This window comes from Eumetopias jubatus, unplaced genomic scaffold, assembly GCF_037043125.1.
Source record: "Eumetopias jubatus isolate StellerSeaLion01/CBP00866 unplaced genomic scaffold, mEumJub1_p1.0 scaffold_16, whole genome shotgun sequence".
Lineage (NCBI taxonomy): Eukaryota > Metazoa > Chordata > Mammalia > Carnivora > Otariidae > Eumetopias > Eumetopias jubatus.
In genome coordinates this window covers 12,575,841-12,596,256 of record NW_028274822.1, presented here as the reverse complement: position 1 = coordinate 12,596,256, position 20,416 = coordinate 12,575,841, and positions in this window count along the sequence as shown.

Below are 20,416 nucleotides of genomic sequence, written 5' to 3'. Positions count from 1 at the left end.
GGATGTGTCAACCTTATTGTAATCATTTTGCAAAATATACATGTATCAAACCATCACACTGCATACTTTAAACTTACACAATGTTGTATGTCAATTATATCTCAAGCAGAAAAATTTAAAAATAAAACACAAGAAAGAAAAAAAAGAAACAAATCTGAGACAAGTATCAGAGTAAGTTGCTTGTATTAAAAATGTGTAAGTTTGGGGGCACCTGGGTGGCTCAGTCGTTAAGCGTCTGCCTTCGGCTCGGGTCATGATCCCAAAGTCCTGGGACGGAGCCCCGTGTCGGGCTCCTGGCTCAGCGGGGAGCCTGCTTCTCCCTCTCCCTCTGCCTCTCCCCCTGCTCATGCTCCCTCTCTCTCTGTATCTCTGTGTCTCAAATGAATAAATAAAATCTTAAAAATAATGTGTAAGTTTGAAGGCAATGTGTAAGTTTGAAGGAAAAGTCAAAATAATATGTTAGAATATAGTGGCCCACTGTGATTTCTGACTTAACTAGAAGATTCCTAAGTTTTATCCTTCATGATGATAGAGCTATAGTTTATTAAGTGCTCAGCAGGTATTTTAATTCACTTCCTCATTTCATCCTAATAAAAACCTAATAAAAATCCTATGAGGTGGGTGCTGTCATTTCCCTACTTTTATGGAGAAGGCATAATCAGTGTAAATAACTTGCCCAAGGTCACAGAGATATTAAGTGATGATGCAGGACCTTGAGCTCAGGTTGACGTCAAATGCCATGCCCACAGCAGCACTGTACTCTTCTTACTCTGACTTACATTTGCTTAGTAGCTTTCTGACTTTCCTATCCATACCTCAGTCACCCTACTTTTATGTCATAAGAGGCAACTTAAAAACACAAAAGAGATGGTAGTAAGTGCCAAATGTCCAAACTGGCTCCAGTATCAAAGAGAAGCCAACTAGTTTCACAGAATGAATCTTGAAACAGTGTTGGGGATGATGGTTATGTTCTCAGTTTATTCCATCATCTGATTCATAATGCAGTAGAAATGTCGCTACAGGCCGTTGAGGCTGAAAGGCCGTGGATGTCATATAGTCCAGCCCCTTAATTTTATAGAAGAGGAAATTGAGGCCCACAAAGGTTAAATGACTTGCCTGAGTGACTTCCAATGAACAATAGCAAGAAAAATTACGATTGCAAACATGTAGTATTTTAGGTTTATGTTAGGTTTTTGTTTGCTTGGGAATATAGCTATTGTTTATATCATTGCTTTTGCAGAAAAGTATGTGGTAAGAAGTTCAAAATATCCACTACAACATCATGCACTAAGGGAATGAAATAAAAGCTGAGGAGCTGAGGCAGGATTAGAAGACCATGCAAGAAAGAAATACGTAGGTTCAGAAATGGGTGTTTACAGTGAATGACTAATGTGCCATAGCTAGCGATAAGCACATTGTTTTTTTCAGTGACTAAGTGAAGTTATATATATATAAAAAAAAAGGCCTGAACTTGACAAAGTTCTTGGGAAAACAATAGACCAGAGCAAAAAATACATTTTTCAAAGATGGAGTTCCTATGAACATTTTAGACTTCTTGCAACAAGAGAGACTGTAAATCTAAATTAATTTATTTACTCATATTTAAATTTAATTTACAGTGAGTGTTTCTTACCAGGTGGAAGGTATATGTGTATTTGGATGTACATTATATCATATACTCCATTTTTGATCTGCGTTTCATTTATAAGCCTATTAATTTAAAACCCCACTTATAATTTCATATATAGTTTCCCTTAAACAAGTTTATTTTTAGCTAAGGAACAAGGGAATTAATTGTTCAAGCACTTGCTACTCTTAGCACTTACAGCATTAATGGGAGGAAGGAGAGAACCACCGGAGAACAAAACCGCCAGAGCACATCCAGGAGTGTATGTTGATGCGGTGAGTGCTCCTGGTCCAAAAAAGGATGTGAATAGCCCAAAGGAGACTGCGCCCTGACCTCTTCTCCTACAAAGCCTTAAGCCGGGAATGTTCTGTTACTGCCTTTGCGGGATTGGTAATGGCTCCTTCGCCTGCCTCCCCTACTGCAGGTAATGGCTAACCCATGCAATTACCTTCTTTTGTCTTCTCAGAGTTCAGGATAAATTATTTCCGCCTCTTTGCAGGGGGCATTTGAAACCAAAGTTATTTTTAGGGAGAAATACATTTTTTTCATGTAAGATGCAGAAGTTTCTGCTCCTCAGGCAGCTGAGAGAAAATGAAAGACACTTCAAGTCTTTTTAAAAGGCAGATTCTGATGTTTAGCTTGAGATCAAAGAGGAACTCAGGAGAGGAGGGAAAATGGAGGGTAGACCAGAATATACAACACTGAAGCCTTTGAAGGCACTGCCATTACATTTCTGATCTTTGAACTTGGCAACTTATGAGTTGAATCCCTTGCAATTGTGTAGCTAATAACCAGGTAGCTGGAGTGCTATGTACCAACCTTCAGAACAAGAAGGCTACGTTCTTGAACATGATTAATGCAGACCACTTTTGCTTACACCTGTAAACACGCTGAAACCAATAAAACACTTTCTGGTATTGATGGAGTCAAAAGTCATGACTTTTGGGGGGGGGGAGAATATCTTGCAGTTCTTCCAGTCCTCATCGTGACTTCTTGGTATAGGATTATATGAAACGCTCAATTCTGGAGCATTTCCATTTACTTGGATTGGACTTGTGGTATCTCTGCTTCTTAGCTGTGAAAGCTTAGGCAACTTATTTAACTTCTCGGTCCTGAAATTTACTCATGGATTAAAAAAAAAAGGTTAATAGGATTAGGGCTGGTTTTGAAAGGTGGTTGTGAGGATAAATGAGATAAGTGGCTGCCATATTGTAAGTTCTCAATAAATATCAGGTATTATTATTCATTACATTCTGTAGCAAGATGACTTTCTTTTTGAATGACTTTATTTTTCAATAGTGTTACAGATAAAGCTGTTCAACACTTATTTCATTACCCAAACATACTCCTAAGCTATACTTCCATACCTACATCACTTACAAGTGGTAGTTTATATCTAACAGAGATCCTGGTTTCTAAGAGTGTTGACACCATGGATGCCTCTTGTTACTGAGAGGAAATTGATTCCTTCCCTCTCTGTGCTTCTCTAATTTGAAGTGGGGAGGAAAAAAATACAGAAGTTTTGGCATAGAAGCAGGTTACCTGTGGGCTCTTCCTTATTTGCCATCAGTCAGTGAGATCAGTGTAGTTTCTCAGCACCTTGTATTGATCTCAATTATATCCCGATTGTTTCCTAAATTTATCCTACCTGAAGTGATAGAGACTGGAAATCCATCACATTTTATTGCCTCGACTATGGAGACACCCACAAGATACAATTTCAAAGCAATGTGCATGATGTCAGGTATTCCATAGTGCAGTTTTATTCCACAGGAAAAGAAATGACTGTGAGTACAGCACATATTTTAATCCCTCCCATCTCTGGTTTCACCTTTGCTTGGTCCAGATGTATTTATCATCTGCTAGTATGTTAACGTGTGGTTTTTCTTCTATATTTTCTCTGTAAGTGGCCTGCCAACACAATAGATACTGATGAGATTCTTAAAAATCATGGTAAATATTTAAGGAAAAAGGAAGGATCTGGGGCTCTGATATTCACCAAGTGCTAAGAAGAAAAAATGATTTTTTTCCATGTGTTTTTTTAAGTACTTGAGCCAATTTTGATTGAAACCTATACTTTGGGGGATGATGGTATGATTTATCCAATTTGTGTGTAATCTGTTAAACATGGACACTAGGACTTTGATTTGGATGCAAGTTTAAACTTGATGTATCATTATAGTATAGTGCTTTTGAAAAGTCTCAAAATGTAGAAATTCAAATAATATTGCCTATAAAATAATCCTCTTAGATATTCTATGATAAATTTTGACCCATGCCTTTTAAGTTTTATACTGGATAAATGTTTTTATGAGCCATGTGAAAATTATTATTTTCAAGCAAATCTTAATTTGACTAAAATTGTTCTATTCCTTTAGATTCTCTCTTTCTGTAGCTTATATTTGACTTTGGTTATATTCATAAATCACATTCAATCTCAGTGGATGAAGATTTTCTACCACTGTCTATACACAAAATAATGTGCTGTAGAGTCTGAAAGCAATTCCAAGAGAGGCAGTCCAGTAATTTTTTGGTCAATGGTGACATTACTGAAATAACAGAATAGTTTTTGAAGGTGACTATTGTGTTAAAGGGGGGAAAAGTCACTTGAGCATATACATTTGGGAAGAGCTGTTAAAAATATCAGTGTCAGTGCACCTAGACCTCTCAAGCTCCCTTTAGAACATAATAATCCATTTCTAAAATAGGATAGACCTCTGAGTTCTAACAAAAAGCAAAATTATTATTGTTCAGGCACGACATTGCTACTGAAAACAGTACTTCCACTAATAGTCCAAGATGTAAAAAAAAAAAAAATTTTTTTGAGTTTTTAGTACCAAACAGACAAAATGTTTGTTGAGTGCCAGAATATCAAGGACATTATCTTAGGCACTATTTCAGGGAAGGAGAGACATTAATTCTTTTGGGAAAACAACTTTGATTTTCCAAACTTACGTTCTCCCACCCTCAACCCTAATTGCACCCTGTACAAACTTCTGTTTTGTCACTTATCTCAAAGTATTTAAATTATTTGTTTAGATTTCTGCCTATCCCGCTTGACTGGGGGTCTTTCAGAATATGGATGATATTGTGGTATTGGCAGGATCATACACAATGCCAAGCCCATAGTAGATCCTTCATAGATATTTGATAAATGAATAAAAACATAGTTCACTGAAAGCAAACTATTTGAGCCAATTTATGTTTACTTTCAAAGACAAGAATAATAAAAATGTATCACAGAAGGAATATGGAAAGTAGAATTCTAGTATTTTCTTTGTTGTAAATTCATAGTCACGACATTTGAAATTAAATGATCCACATCTGTGATAAGAAGTGGCCTGTTCTTGAGGTGAAGCAATTTGCCCTATAGCTCACAGGAACTTTGAGAGAGAAAATGAAATAAGATATTTAGACACCTTGAAGGCTTTCTGATCCCAGTTTTGACATGTTAAGAGCTTGGAAGTCATCATTCTTATCCTTAAAATGAGTAAATTTAAATAAAATGAAAGGCAATGGCTTCTCTTATTTTTCAGGGATCTGGGCTCCCAGGGCAAGACACCACCTCACAATCCGGAGAGACAGGTGAATGCGGAAGTCAAAGTCAAGATTGGCGTCCCTGGAGCAGAAGCTGCTGGAGCCATAAATTGGTAGGAAAACTGAGACACCAATTTTGACAAGTTGCTGGGAGCTGAGTGTGAACTCCTTTGAGGTGAGAAACCTCAGGAAGGGAGCTGAAGTCTTGGAGTGCTCACCAGTTTCATGGGTTTGCCTCTAGGAACTCCACTAGGTTCTAATAGTGAAGATCTCAGTAATCTCCCCTCCTTGACGTAGTAGAGGATTGGAAAAGAAATCACTGTAAAATGCACCCAGCGTGCTCTCCATCACAAAGGCCTACTTTCTTGGGGGAAAAGACTTAAAGCCTTATCCCAGCTGGGAGGAATGTTCTTCCCACTCTGGACTCCTCCAGGTTTCCTGCCTCACAGGAGAAAGAGCTCTACCACTGGAGAAACACGTGTGACAAGTCTGAGGCGGAGGCCCGCTGAAAACGGAAATTTAATCCTAACATAACAGAAATCCTCCCCCCCCTCACACATTGCTACCAAACAAATGAGGCTCAAGTCTGGTAAGTGTGCACTACAGCAAGAGGCAGACTGTCACTGAGGGGGACTGCTCAGGGAAATTCAGAGTCAAGGAGGAGAGAAAGAAGATGACGCTAGAGGAATATGAAACTTCCGACACTCACAGGTTCAACCAACATTTAACACAGCCCGATTCTTAGCCAGACTGACGTAGATCCTTACCCCAAAGGTCTATTTACCTCAATTCTTATTACTCAATATAGAATGACCACCTTTCAACCAAAAAAAAAAAAAAAAAAATTACAAATAATGCTGGAAGGAGAGAAAAAAATATACTCTCGAGATAAAATAAATCTCAGAACCAGACTCAGGACGTAGGTATCAGAATTATCAGAAAATTTAAAATAACTGTGATTGGTATCTTAAGGCCTGTACCGGGCAAAAGCATGTAACAAGAAGAGATGTATAATATAAGCAGAGAAATGGAAACTCTCAGAATCAAAAAGAAATGCTACAAATAAAACACATACTGCGACAAGGAATGCCTTCAGTGAGTGCCCAGTCAACTCAGTATAACCGAGGAAAGAATCAGCGAGCTTAAAAATATATAAATGGGCATGTCCCACATGAATTACAAAGAGAAAAATAAGTGCAGAAAAAACAGAATAAGATATTCAAAAACTGTGGGGGACATTTCAAAAGGTGTAACATCTGTTTAGTTAAAATGCCAGAAGGGTAAGGAAAAATAGAACAGAGAAGAAGAAATTATCTAAAGTAGTAATAGCTGAGATTATTCTGAAATTAATGACGGACATCAGGCAAGCGACTCAGGAAGCTCAGAGAACACCAGGCAAGCTAATACCGACAACTATACCTAGGAATCATTTTCAAACTGTAGAAAACCAAAGACAAAGAGAAATATATTGAAAGGAGTCAGTAAAAAAACAATAACAAACACCAATATATAATTATATACAGTGAGAGTATCCGTCCAAAGTTAAAGAGAAGTAAAGACTCGTCCGAAAAAACAAAATCTGAGGGAATTCATCGCCAGCAGTCCTGTCTACAAGGAGCATTAAAAGAAAATCTTCAGGGACAAGGAAAATGATAGAGGCAGAAACTCAGATGTATAAAAGAAAGCATCAAGGAAGGGATAAATGATAGTGTCAACTAAAACCAACATATTTTATTTTTCACTCTTAATTGATGTAAAGAATAATCATTTGAACTAATGAGAGCAACAATGTACTGGGTGATAAAAGCATCTGGATAAGTGAAATGAATGACAGTGATATCTTAAGGAATAGGAGGGAAAAATCAGGAATACTTTGTTACAAGGTACCTGCACTACTCTAGAAGTGGTATAGCATTATTTGAAAGTAGAGATATATTAGTTAGTGTATATTGGAAATTCTAAAGTGATAACTATAGCATTTTTTAAGTATAAGTGATATGCCAAAAGGGCTATTAAAATAAAAACAGATACACTCAGAAGTAATGATAATAATCATGTTTTATCACCTATCTGGGCATCCTTTATCTGGTCAAGTTGACACATACAATCAACCATCCCGATCCACAATTCCTGGAGGCCTGGACACTGCGAGTGGAGACCTGGGGAACCCAGAAACTAAACAAAAAAATATAAGAGGAAGCCCTTCTTTTCCAGGAGTTGAAATGGTGTCTCCGCGTCTCTGTGAAGACTACGAATGAACACTGTGTGGAATACATGAGTAGAACACCTCACACATCTATGTATTTCTCAATGTGTAGAGGTGGCTGAAATTAATTCAATCTACACTCATTCAGAAGTGTTACTGAATTTACACTATCATCACATATTTTCTCAATGTGAATTAAAACTGTAATTACTAGCACGTTGGAGACCCCCCAAAGTTTAGCCATTCTCAAAAATACTAAGTCCAGAGCATAGTGCATAGAATGAGAATTATACAAACATCATAAAGCCAACAGGCTCTCATTCAGTCAATATACTAATACCAACATGTTTGAGAAGAAGTAAAGGGGTATGAGGTATTGTGGTGTTATGCAGGGAGTTTTGAAATTAATTTTTATTGTGCAACTATTTATCCAATAACAATAAAATGATTTGAAGTGTTTGTGCTGAAAACCTTTTCTGGATGCCCACACCTTGGCTTACTAGCCTTATGTGATTAGGTGAGCCCTTAATCCATTCTATCACTGTCCCCATTAGTTAGATGGGATAATATCACTTTCCTTACATTAATTACTGTCATATACATATTAGGGGTTGTATAGATATCAGGGGTGTCATATGCCTGCAAAATAGCCATTCATATGAATTTTTGGCTAACTTGTTTTAACTGATATAATCTTTATCCTTTTTTTTTTGGTGATTGTCCTTTTTTTAAATTTTTTTTAAGATTCTATTTATTTGACAGAAAGATTGAGAGAGAAAGAACAACAGGCAGAGGGGCAGGCAGAGGGAGAGGGGAAGCAGGCTCCCCGTGAGCAGGGAGCCCGATGTGGGACTCGATCCCGGGACCCTGGGATCATGACCTGAGCTGAAGACAGCCGCTTAACCAACTGAGCCACCCAGGCGCCCCAATTTTTATCCTTCTATTATAAACATGTTAAAAATAATTTTTGGATGTGTATTATAATAAAACATAAAGCAGGCACGATTTAGCTAAAAATTACAATTAACACGAGAAGAGAGAAGATAAAGAATGAAGAAGATGGGAATAACCCAGATTGGGTTAGACATCATTTGCTATCTCAATTTTCATTCCCCAGCTCTCCAAGGTTCATGCCACTCTACATAGAAAAGGGTTTTCTTTTTTTCTTCATGGCTTGGGGGAAGGTAGCAGGAATAAACTATAAGGATTGCTTACTTAGAATCTAGGGGCTAATAAAATTGAATTATGCCCACATGTTTAATAAAAGCTCTATTCTATTCCTTCAACAATTCTTTATTAAGTACCTATTATGTATCAAGCTCTGGAGACACCAGTAGACTAAATGGGTAAATATCTGTGGAGCTTACATTTTACTAGGAGAAGGGAGACTATAAACAAGTAAACTAAAAAGTACACAACCAAATGGTGCCATAAAGGAAAATTAAGTGGGATAACACATAGAAAATAATGGGGTAGGGGGAGAGACAGTTTTTTAAAAAATAGGATAGTCAGAAAGGCATTTGCTAGGTGTCCTCCACTGGAAAGGAGACCAGAGGCTGAGGGAAGCAGCCACATTCAAGGAGAAGTAATCAGGTAGCCGGAAGAGGGAGTTCAGAGGTCCCTGGTAAATACCAGCTTGCTGTGTCTGAGGCACAGCAGGAAGGCCAGGGAGGCTGGAGAAGAGTGAGCAGCAGGGACGATTTATTTAAGGTGAAATAAACGGAGTTTCCAGGGCCAGGATCGTATGCATGCATCTTTTAAATCATAGCAGGTTTTTATTCCTATTGAGATGGGAAGTCACCAGGGATGTCAGCAAAAGGGTGGTGAAATCTGACTTTTAATTCTGGCTGCTGTGTGGAGTGCAAGCCGGGGGGAGGAGGCCTAGCAAGAGTGGAAAAAGGGAAACTTGTTAGAAGGTTATTGCAATTTGGGCAGGAGATAATGGCTATTTGCGCTACACTGTTAGTACTGGAGGAAGTAGCAAGGGGTTCTGTCGGGATGTATTTTGAAGGTGAGGGTGGCAGTGTTTGCTGATGGGTAAGACACGGGATATAAAAAAAGAAGAATCACTCAGGGATTTTGCATATGTATTGATGTGTATTTGAATATATATGAGTCTTTATACATATCAGTAAATCTGAACATTTAATCTAATACAGCAGTGATACATACACGGAAGAGGGTACATCATGGAAGATCGCAGATCACTTAACTCTTTGCGAAATGGGAATGCATTTGTGGTGTCCACCACTGCAGCCTCACGTCTTAGAACGTTGCCCAGGGTATAGTGAGCATTATAGAAACTGGTTACAGAATTAATGGAAATCAGTGATAGGAGAAGACTATTCTTTTTTTTCTTCAAATTTTTTTATTGTTATATTAATCACCATACATTACATCATTAGTTTTTGATGTAATGTTCCATGATTCATTGTTTGTGCATAACACCCAGTGCTCCATGCAGAACGTGCCCTCTTTAATACACATTAGGCTAACCCATGCCCCCACCCCCCTCCTCTCTAGAACCCTCAGTTTGTTTTTCAGAGTCCAACATCTCTCATGGTTCATCTCCACCTCCAATTTACTCCCCTTCATTCTTCCCCTCCTGCTATTTTCTTTTTTTCTTAACATATATTGCATTATTTGTTTCAGAGATACAGATCTGTGATTCAACAGTCTTGCACAATTCACAGCACTCACCATCGCACATACCCTCCCCAATGTCTCTCACCCAGCCAGCCCATCCCTCCCATCCCCCACCACTCCAGCAACCCTCAGTTTGTTTCCTGAGATTAAGAATTCCTCATATCGGTGAGGTCATATGATACATGTCTTTCTCTGATTGACTTATTTCACTCAGCATAACACCCTCCAGTTCCATCCACATCATTGTAAATGGCAAGACCTCCTTCCTTTTGATGGCTGCATAATATTCCATTGTGTATATATACCACCTCTTCTTTATCCATTCATCTGTTGATGGACATCTTGGCTCTTTCCACAGTTTGGCTATTGTGGACATTGCTGCTATAAACAGTGGGGTGCACGTACCCCTTTGGATCCCTACATTTGTTATCTTTAGGAGAAGACTATTCCTAATGTCTGGGGTGAACAGCACATAACTTTTAAATTAAAAGGGGCTGATTTGGAATGTCTACAAATTTCAAAAGAGTAGCCTCCCCCCATCCCTGGATAATTACCATGCATTTATTAAGGTGGGGGGACAGTGTAGCTTGCTCACTGTTTTCAACTGCTAGTGACTTTAATAAATGTGATACCAGAACATGCTGTATGTGTGAAATAATCATGAGTTAATTTTAGTTTACAATTTTGGTTTTGGAGTCTTTGCTTTCTTCAGCGGGCTTAAACTAGCATAATTAACATGACATTAACTTTTCATCAGCAGAGACTTCAGTTTTATATTATTCTGACTGTAGCCTTCAAATCCCACTACACGTTCCAACTGGTTTTTTTATTAACAATGACCTTTGGGGGCTCTCTGTCATCTCTCTATCTACCCATCTTCTCTCACTCCATTCATTCAGCTTCCCATTTACCTTTTCTATGTGTTTTTCACTCCCCTTAACATATATGTCTACACATCTAGTATTCTTTTACAATTTCCTTTTTTGTTCCTCAAATTTTTATCCAGTCTTCCCAATATGTGATTTTACCTACGTTAAGTTGTCAAACCCTTACCTGGTTCAATTGTTAGGACCCAGCAATTTCATCCTGCAAATAACTTAAGATAGTGAGAGATGGGATGTATATGTATCTTCTAATTTTTTTCTTCTCCCTCAATGCATGAATTATTGCTTTTATATTGATGTCTCATATGAAACTGAACTACTAATTCCAACAACACAAAGAGAAAGATTCATTCTGTCCGTAGAGCCCAGGATAGTGGAGACATGATGATCATGAGGATGAGCTGGTCAGAGTTCTGACTGAAGGGAGTGTAAGTGACAGAGAGCTGAGGTATTGGTAGATTGTGTGATGGCTTTCTTCTACAGACCAGGGTCCACAGTAGGACAGGCAGTCACTGGGTCTGACACTCCCACCAAGTAAATGAGAACAGGTACAAGCACTTAACCACCAGAAGCCAGGACGCCATAGCTGCCTGGAAAAAACAGGAGGGTAGCCAGGGAGTTTGACCTGCATGGAGTTGTAGAGATGCTTCATCAATCATGGCATCCTTAGGGATAAGACAGACAGGCAGGGAATCATGGAGAGTGCTGCTTAACATTTATAAAACAAACAAACAAACAAACAAACACAAATCAAGAGTGGAACAGCAGTAGGGCAAGTCTGGTCACCCCAATTAAAAAAATTAAGACTCTCCCTTCTTCATCCTCAGATCCAAATCAATATTCAGATCCAGAATCCATGGCCAGAGGAGGTAGCCAGGTCTCTAGGAGGAGGAACTTTCACGACCATAGTAAGTGAGGATTCTCCCAGTTTTGCTACAAACTGCCCACAACCATTTGCTCAGTGGAGAAAGGGTAATAACCAGATATCTGGGCATTTTGTTGACTACTGGTTACAAAATTTGGTAACAAGATTTGGGACCTGGAGTCCCAAAGTATCATCATGAACTCCCTTCTATTAAAGTGGAGTCCTATGAATACATGACTAAAGTCCACTGAGAGTTGGGCCCAGTATGTCCACCCATCAATGATACTTTCTTCAGTCTCTGACAATATAATTGTCAGAATTGATATACCTGACATTTGGTGAAGCCACCATATTGGCTCTCTATCCTGTCAGATAAGCATTATTAGAATGGACAGGCCAAGTGGAGAATAATCTTCTTCACCTCCCCAACTCCCACCCAGCCAAGATAGTAAAGTAAAAAACAAAAACCAAGAACCAAAAACCAAAAAACAACTATATTGTATCCATGGAGGATAGCCACCACAAACACATAAATGATACAGGGGTGTTAGTTAGTGTTATTATATCTTAATTTGTTCTACACAGAAACTGAACAAATCCTGGCAAATAACTATAAGCTACTGCAGACTTAACCAAGCATAAGGCCTGATCAAGCTGCTTTGCCAGATGCAGTATCATTACTAGAGAAGATTAAAGAGGTCTCAGATACAGTATGTGGCCATTGATTTGGTGAACATCCAAAGGTACCAAGTCTCATAGAGTGCTAAAATGGCCTTATAATGGCTCAGCTGAAACACTAACTCAAAAGTAACACTTTGATAGAATAGGTGTCATCCTTCAGGATACAGTTTATATATCAAATCCAAGATTTCAACATGGGGACAATGTTCTCAACAGGATCCAGGGACCATGAGGTGGATGGAAGCAGAAGTAGCCAACTAACCATGACTCCACATTATGCTCTAAGGGATTTTGTGCAACTTGGAATTCTGCAGGATTGTGGGTCCTAGCCTCCAAAAGGGGTACCCTCCTACTTCTCGTGCTGCCATAACAAAATACAAGGTACTGGGCAGCTTAAACAACAGAAATCCATTTTCTCACAGCTCTGGAGGGTAGCAGTCTGAGCTCAAAGTGCCATCAGGATTGGTTTCTGTTGAAAATTCTCTTCTTGGCTTACAGGCAGCTGTCTTCTTATTGTATCCTCACATGGTCTTTTCTTTGTATAATAGAGGGAGACAAAGCTATCTCTCTGGTGTCTCTTCCTCTTCTTAAAAATATATCAGTCCTATTAGATCAGGGTCCTACCTTAAGACCTCATTTAACCTTAGTTACCTCCTTACTGTCCCTATCTCCAAATACAGTCACATTGGAGGTTAAAGCTTCAACCTATGAATTTGGGGGGAGCACAATCCTGTCCATAACACCTGCCATAGGAGACACCAAAGTTCTTCTTCTTCTTTTTTTAAAGATTTTATTTATTTATTTGACAGAGAGGAGAGCACAAGCAGGAGGAGCAGCAAGCAGAGGGAGAGAGAGAAGCAGACACCCCGCTGAGCAGGGAGCCTGATGTGGGACTCGATCCCAGGACGCTGGGACCATGACCCGAGCTGAAGGCAGATGCTTAACTGACTGAACCACCCAGGCACCCCAAAATTCTAACTAAACTACAAATTATGGTTGTTCCCAGGGCGCTTTAGCCTCATTGTGTCCAGACACCTACAGGCAAGAAGGAGTCACCCAACTGATTTGAGTAATTGATCCCAATCATCAAGAGGAGGAAAGACTTTTAATCAGTGTTAAGAGTTTAAAATACAAGTTAAACCCCGGTGATCCAATTGGCTCCTACAATATGCCCTTGCCTCATGATGACTACAAATAGATCCTGGATGAAAAAAGGGGTGCTTATGAGCATGCTCACTTGAGAAGCAAAATATCAGATGTTATACCTGTATATAAAATGTAGAATCCTCAAATATACAAGAATGTGCATTGCAGCATGATTTTTGGTGGTAAGGAGTTGGAAACAACTTGGGATTAAATCCTTGCCTAGAGAAGAGAGAGGAAAAATGTGTTAGGTGTACCCCATGGAGAAATATGAAACACCTAGATTCAGCAGCGGATTATGTGAGCACAAAGTAAATTGGATAGACTTTAACAATAAAATGTTTATTGAATAAAGTAAAGAAATGAATAAGATAGTCACTATAATAGAAATGACTTAATAGTGAATAGTAATAGTAAAAACTAAAGACATTTGCCCACCAAAAGACAGTGCACATTTTGGAAGAACACAAATACAAAGACACACAGACACACACAAGACATTAGCGTGGTGGCCTGTTCTTTGTGAGGTTGGGAGGGGAACAAGTGTGTGTTTAGGGATAAAGGGAAGAACGAAGTGAGGGACAGGGAAACTGAAACAACATTCATGCTTACTGACTACATTCCAGCAATTACATCTTTATGTATCCAACACCCCCATCTACTCCCATTAAGTGCTGCTTCTAAAGCATCCTTTATTCCAACACTTGCAACATTTAAGTTTATGGTGGACTGAGCTGTCTGGCAGTGCTAGACATCTCTACACATATTCCAGATGAATAACTGGATTTAGGCAATGACTCTCTAAATCCTGCTTCACCAACTGCTTATCATCCACTTCACACGCTTTCGTACAGACTGTTGACCCGTCACTTGGCTTTGGTTTTGTGCTCACAACTCTTTCATTCCCTCATTCTTTCCCGGTAACTTTTCCAATTTTGTCTATTGTATAGAATGTATAATTTGTGTGTAAGGCCAAAAGAAACATGCCATTTTTTAAAGAGCTTTCTGATAGTTTCCACCAGTCACTTGTTTCCATATGGTTTATAACAAGGAATTAAGCTGTAAGTGTTGAAAAGAAAAATAACATATTAAACGAATATTGCTCTTCTGCAAATAGTATCACATAAGCATTGCCACCAAATTATGAATTTCACCAAAATATGTACATCCTAGCCTCCACGGTAAACACCCCAGGCGACTCAGGGATTTTGCAGTAGGATTCCATCGTCAGGGTATGAGGAGCTTTTTTCACCAAGTATGACTTACAGATGCCATTTAATCATTGGTCAATTAAACAAAATAGGACCTCTAGGAGGATGCATCCTTAAGGATAAGCCATCAAGTTCAATACTCAGTTGTTAGCTAATTTACATTGCCCTGAGAGGCTTAACTAGACCACATTCTCACTCTCTCTTTTTTTTTTTTTTCAATGAACATAAGAATTATCATTCTGTTCTGAATCAAAGGTTTTCATTTGATATATTTAATAATAAAGGGAACTCAAGGAATCACATAACTTTTGGACCAGCTTAGTAGGAGAAACAGAGAGAGTCCAAGCGGATAAAGCAAAGGGTTGCATTGTTAGGAAAATAAAAACGGGAGAAAATAATAACCTGACAGGAAATACTACCTCAAAATTAAATATGTTAACCAGGAGAGTCAAATAGCTCTTTCCCCTAAGCTCAAGCAACTTTTCAGTAAGGTGAATTTAGCTGTGCTCAGTGTTTTCTAACAAAAACAAAAAGTTAATTTGGACCTGGTGATATAAAAGTTCAGGGTTATGTGAAAATCTCAAAGGAGTTGACCCTTTTTCTCCTGAGATTATTATTTTTTTAAACTAGATTTTTACTGGACCTCACTCTGCTGAAGTTGCCCATTTTTTTTACACAGTCTTTATGATATTCAGTCTACAATGAAGTTAATTCAATAGTTAGAAAATAATGAAAAGGAATTTTCCTCATCTTCATTTGAAATGGCTTCACAGCAGACAGAACAGCATGAGATGATGAACAATGGATTAGCCATCAGGGGCTTTTCCTTGTGAATTCAACTTTGCCCAAAATTAACAATAAGTGAACTTGGGCAAGCTCCAGCTCCCTGAGCCTCAGTTCCCACATCTAGGTAATCACGTTGGACTAGGTAAAAGTTCTTAACCTGAGATCCATATACCCCAAGTTACCTGCCCATGGATAGGCCTTGGAGGTGGGCAGGAGAATGCCATCTCAGGCAGAAAATTGGTACTACTGGATTTTAATGAACTTCCAGCTGAAATTGAGCATTTTTTCAGTATTGAATATAGACAACAAACCAAAGAGGTGTTAGCAGTACCTGCATTTTGATCAACAATAGAAATCACAGACTTTTCACGTTAAGATAGGGTAGATCTTTCAAAACATCATGTAAGTTCATCCCTATTTCAAAAGTTCAAAGGTTATCAGACCTACTGATATACCTTGTCATTTATGCATTAGTTAAAATAAATTATAATTTATTTCAGGGTGCCTGGATGGCTCAGTTGGTTAAGCGACTGCCTTCGGCTCAGGTCATGATCCTGGAGTCCCTGGATCATGTCCTGCATCGGGCTCCCTGCTCAGCAGGGAGTCTGCTTCTCCCTCTGACCCTCTCCCCTCTCATGTGCTCTCTCTCTCATTCTCTCTCTCTCAAATAATTTATTTCAGTATACATTTTAATAATTCCACATATTTTATGTTATGCATTTATAAACATTCTTCTGTAAAGATGTCCATAAACTTCATACTGCAAAAAGAGATCCATGGTAGAGGAGGTAGGAAATCCCTGCTAGCTGGTGAAAATAGTCCCTGTGACCTCTAGCATCTCATGGCCTTTTAAGTCCCAAAAGTGATACTTTGTTTCTCCAAAGATTGAGAGGAAAACAACTAGAAATAATTAGTGTTCTATATTTTACAGATTTCTTACGTGACCTCCACAGGGTCAGGTGACTAATTCTTCCCCTAATCCAGTCCTCTGACTTATTACCAATAGAGTATACATAAAAATTCGCAGTTAAATGAAAATCAAATTGTAGTCATTATGTGAATGGCCCAGTTGAAGACACATCTACATTCAAAAAAGTCTCTCCTATAAACCTTGAATCAAAGAGAGTGTCTCAACTGGGCCTCCTTCTGTTGTCTTCCCACCACACTGATCATTTGAAGAATAGAGATAGCAGTGTCATCTTTATGCTTACCACACCAGAATCAGGAGAACTCTTCCCTTGAGCCCAGAAAGTAAAAGATAGGATCAGGTACGTGTTGCACCTTAGCAGAGTCAAAGATGGTTAATACTGAAGCACAATGACCATGCCCACTGGTAATACAGCCAAACAGCAATCATTAGGTGTTCCCGTATCGAGTACTCGCTATGCGCTTGGAAGTTCCAAGTACTTTGCCTTTATTGACTCATGAAATCCTCACAATAGACCTATGAGGGGAGTGCAATGCTGAACCTTACTTTGCTATAAAGAAAACTGAGCTAAAAAGATGTTAGATGAATTACTCAAGTTCACAAAGGAGCAAACAGCAGAATTAGAGGTTGAACACAGGTCTTCTGCTCTGGGCCTGTGATTCTAACTCACCTAGCCCATGCCCTCACCAATCAGACTGGCTGCTCCTACTTCCCTGGAGTGAAAACGAAGGGGTCAGAATAGTGGAAATGCACGTCCTCAAATCCATCCAAGTTATTTTAAATGCTTCTACCATTGTCTTTGGTGGGAATGGCAGAAGTGTGGGCTGAGGGTTTCTTCACTTCAACATAAATAAAAAAGATGACCGTCACAGATCACAGACCTGAATATAAAAGACAAGCATATAAAACTTCTAGAATAGGCACAGCAAAGAACCTAGAAGACCTTGGGTGTGGTGATGCCTTTTTTAGATATAACACCAAAGACATGATCCATAAAAGCAATACTTGATAAGGTAGACTTCATTAAAATTAGTACCTCTGCTTTGCAAAAGACAATGTCAAGAGAATTAGCAGACAAGCCAACAGACTGGGAGAAAATAATCGCAAAAGACATCTGATAAAGGCCTGTTATCCAAAATACATAAAGAACTCTAAAACTCAACAATAAGAAAGCAAACAATCTAATTAAAAAATGGGTCGAAGACCTTAATAGATACCTCCCCAAAGAATAAACATATGAAAAGATGTTCTACATCATAGGTTATCAGGGAAATGCAAATTAAAACAACAATTAGATACAACTATACACTTATTAGAATGGCCCGAATCCAGAACTTTGGCAACATTAAATGTTTTCGAGAATATGGAGCCACAGGAATTCTCAATCATTGCTGGTGGGAATGCAAAATGGTACAACCACTTTGGAAGGCAGTTTGGCAGTTTCTTACAAAATTAAACATACTCATACCAAGTGATCCAGCAATAATGCTCCTTGGTAGGAATTTACTTAAAGGAGTTGAAAACTTGTGTCCACATAAAAACCTGCACAGAGATATTAAGTAGCTTTATCCATAATTGCCAAACCTTGGAAGCAACCAAGATGTCCTTTAGTAGGTGTATAGGTAAACTATGGTATGTCCAGACAGTGGACTATTATCCAGTGTTAAAAAGAAATAAATCACAAAAGAGAGGAATCTTACATGCCATATTACTAAGGGAAAGAAGTCAGTTGTGAAAAGGCTACTTAAGGTATGATTCCAACTCTATGACATTCCAGAAAAGGCAAAACTAAGGAGAGAGTAAAAAGACCAGTGACTGGCAGATGTGTGTATGTGGAGAGATTAATAAGTGGAGCACAGAGGAATTTTAGGGCAGGGAAAATACTCTGTATGATTCTACGATGATGGATATATGTCATTATACATTTGTCCAAGCCCACAGAATGTGCAACACCAAGAGTAAACCCTAACGTAAAACTATGGACTTTGGTGATAATGATGTGTCAGTGTAGGTTCATTCCTGGGGGGGGTGGGTAAAGCATTATTCTGGTGGTGATGTTGATAATTGGGGGGGCTATGCATTTGTGAAGACAGGGAGTGTATGGGAAATCTGTACCTTCTTCTCTCAAACTGCTAAAAAAAATAGTCTTAAAAAATAAAATAAAAAGTAAAAAAATAAACAGACAGAAATGCTAAACCTCCCTTCTCCACACAATTAGGAAAGAATTTTCTATAACAGGATACACAAGGACTTCTATTACTCAGTACTTTCAGCACATAGCAGACATCTGGAATCATTATGATATTTTAGACAATGGTACTTATTTTGCCAATATTGGCGTTATCTGTATTATTAGTTAAAAAAATAAGTATAGAGTTGTCATTAAGCACATATTCGTTGGGGTCAGATGAATAAGGAACAGAAAACTGAGGACGAATCCCCATTTATGCAGTATCTCTGAGCCTCAGTGTCTTTATTTGTTAAAGAGGTATACTGATGCCTACTTCAGGGCATTTTTTTACAATGATTAAGCCAATTAAAGCATATTTAGTAATTAGCAGACTGTTTGGATGTTAACAAAACCGTGATGTTGGCATTATTATCATTATTAGATTCCATAATAACCTTAGTGAGAGAATTGTTGGGAGTTTTTATTTTTGTTTTTTACTTTTTTCTTTCCTTTTTTGATGATATGAGAAGCACTCTATTTTAAGTCATTTCTGCTTATTTATACTAGCCAACTAACCAAGAAACAGACTTTGCTGCATCAACCCAATCCATGGAATCCTAATTTAACTCAAGTAACGGTTAGAATGGATACTATAATTTTTAGTGAAATAGTGCCATGTCCTGAGGAGGGTGGAAGACAAAATATCCAATATCTAAGGGGGACAGTTAGAATAGTAACATACATTTTTGTAATATGACTTGTCTGGTAGAGAAGATGGGTGGCCAATTGTCAGCTCCCTTCCTAACACCTAAGCCTGCTCCTTCTTCAGCCAGAATCCATCATCAGTGAATAGTCTCATCATTTTCAACTAATGGGGTAAGAATGAAAAGGAGCATATTTTCAAGGTTTCCTAACTGTTAAGATATAAACACTGAGATCACAGGGATTAAAATGGCTACATTTGCAAGAATAGTTTATCTGATGGATTAAACGGACCGGGAGCTGTCGGTCTAGAAAACGAGGCTGCTGATTTCTTGCAGAGGACGCTCTTGGCAATCTGCCTTCACTCTGTTTTGCTCTGAGTTACTAATGCTTTCTGCTTACTCTCTACTCTCTGCTGACTCTTCTGAGAAAAGTCTAGCCTTTCCTCTAAACCCAGAGCAGAGTTCTGACCTTCAAATTCGAAAACACTTTTAAAAAAAGCAGCAAATACTGACATATAACAACCTACTTTCTCATTTGGGCCAGTTCAAGTGGTTTTAAAATTCTATAATCATTTTCACCACAGCCAACGCAGATTTTTAAAACAGATATAAATTAAGCAACATATTTAGGAGGAACAGGAGCCAGAGACTTCAGGGGTTGTAAGACCTCTAGAAAACAAAATTTTATATAAGAAACGTGGAATATTGCTAAGAGTAAGAAGAAAAAAGAAAGAAAGAAACACATATTCCAAAACAAGATCATGTCACATTTCTAGGATCAATGTAGGCATATTGACCTTTCTGCCATAAATGTAATTTTGAATAAATCTGTCTGAATATTTCAAAATAGAGATCATTCTGAAAACAAGCAAAAGAAAACCCTAAAGCATCTGATGAAGAGACCTGTGCTTGGCTTTCATGCCAGGCATGCTGTGGGGCCACGTGTGGTTCAAAAGCGTGTGGCTCCATGTTGCTACAGACAGATTGCGACAGTCTGACTCTGAGGGCGCTTACATCAGGGCCATCAT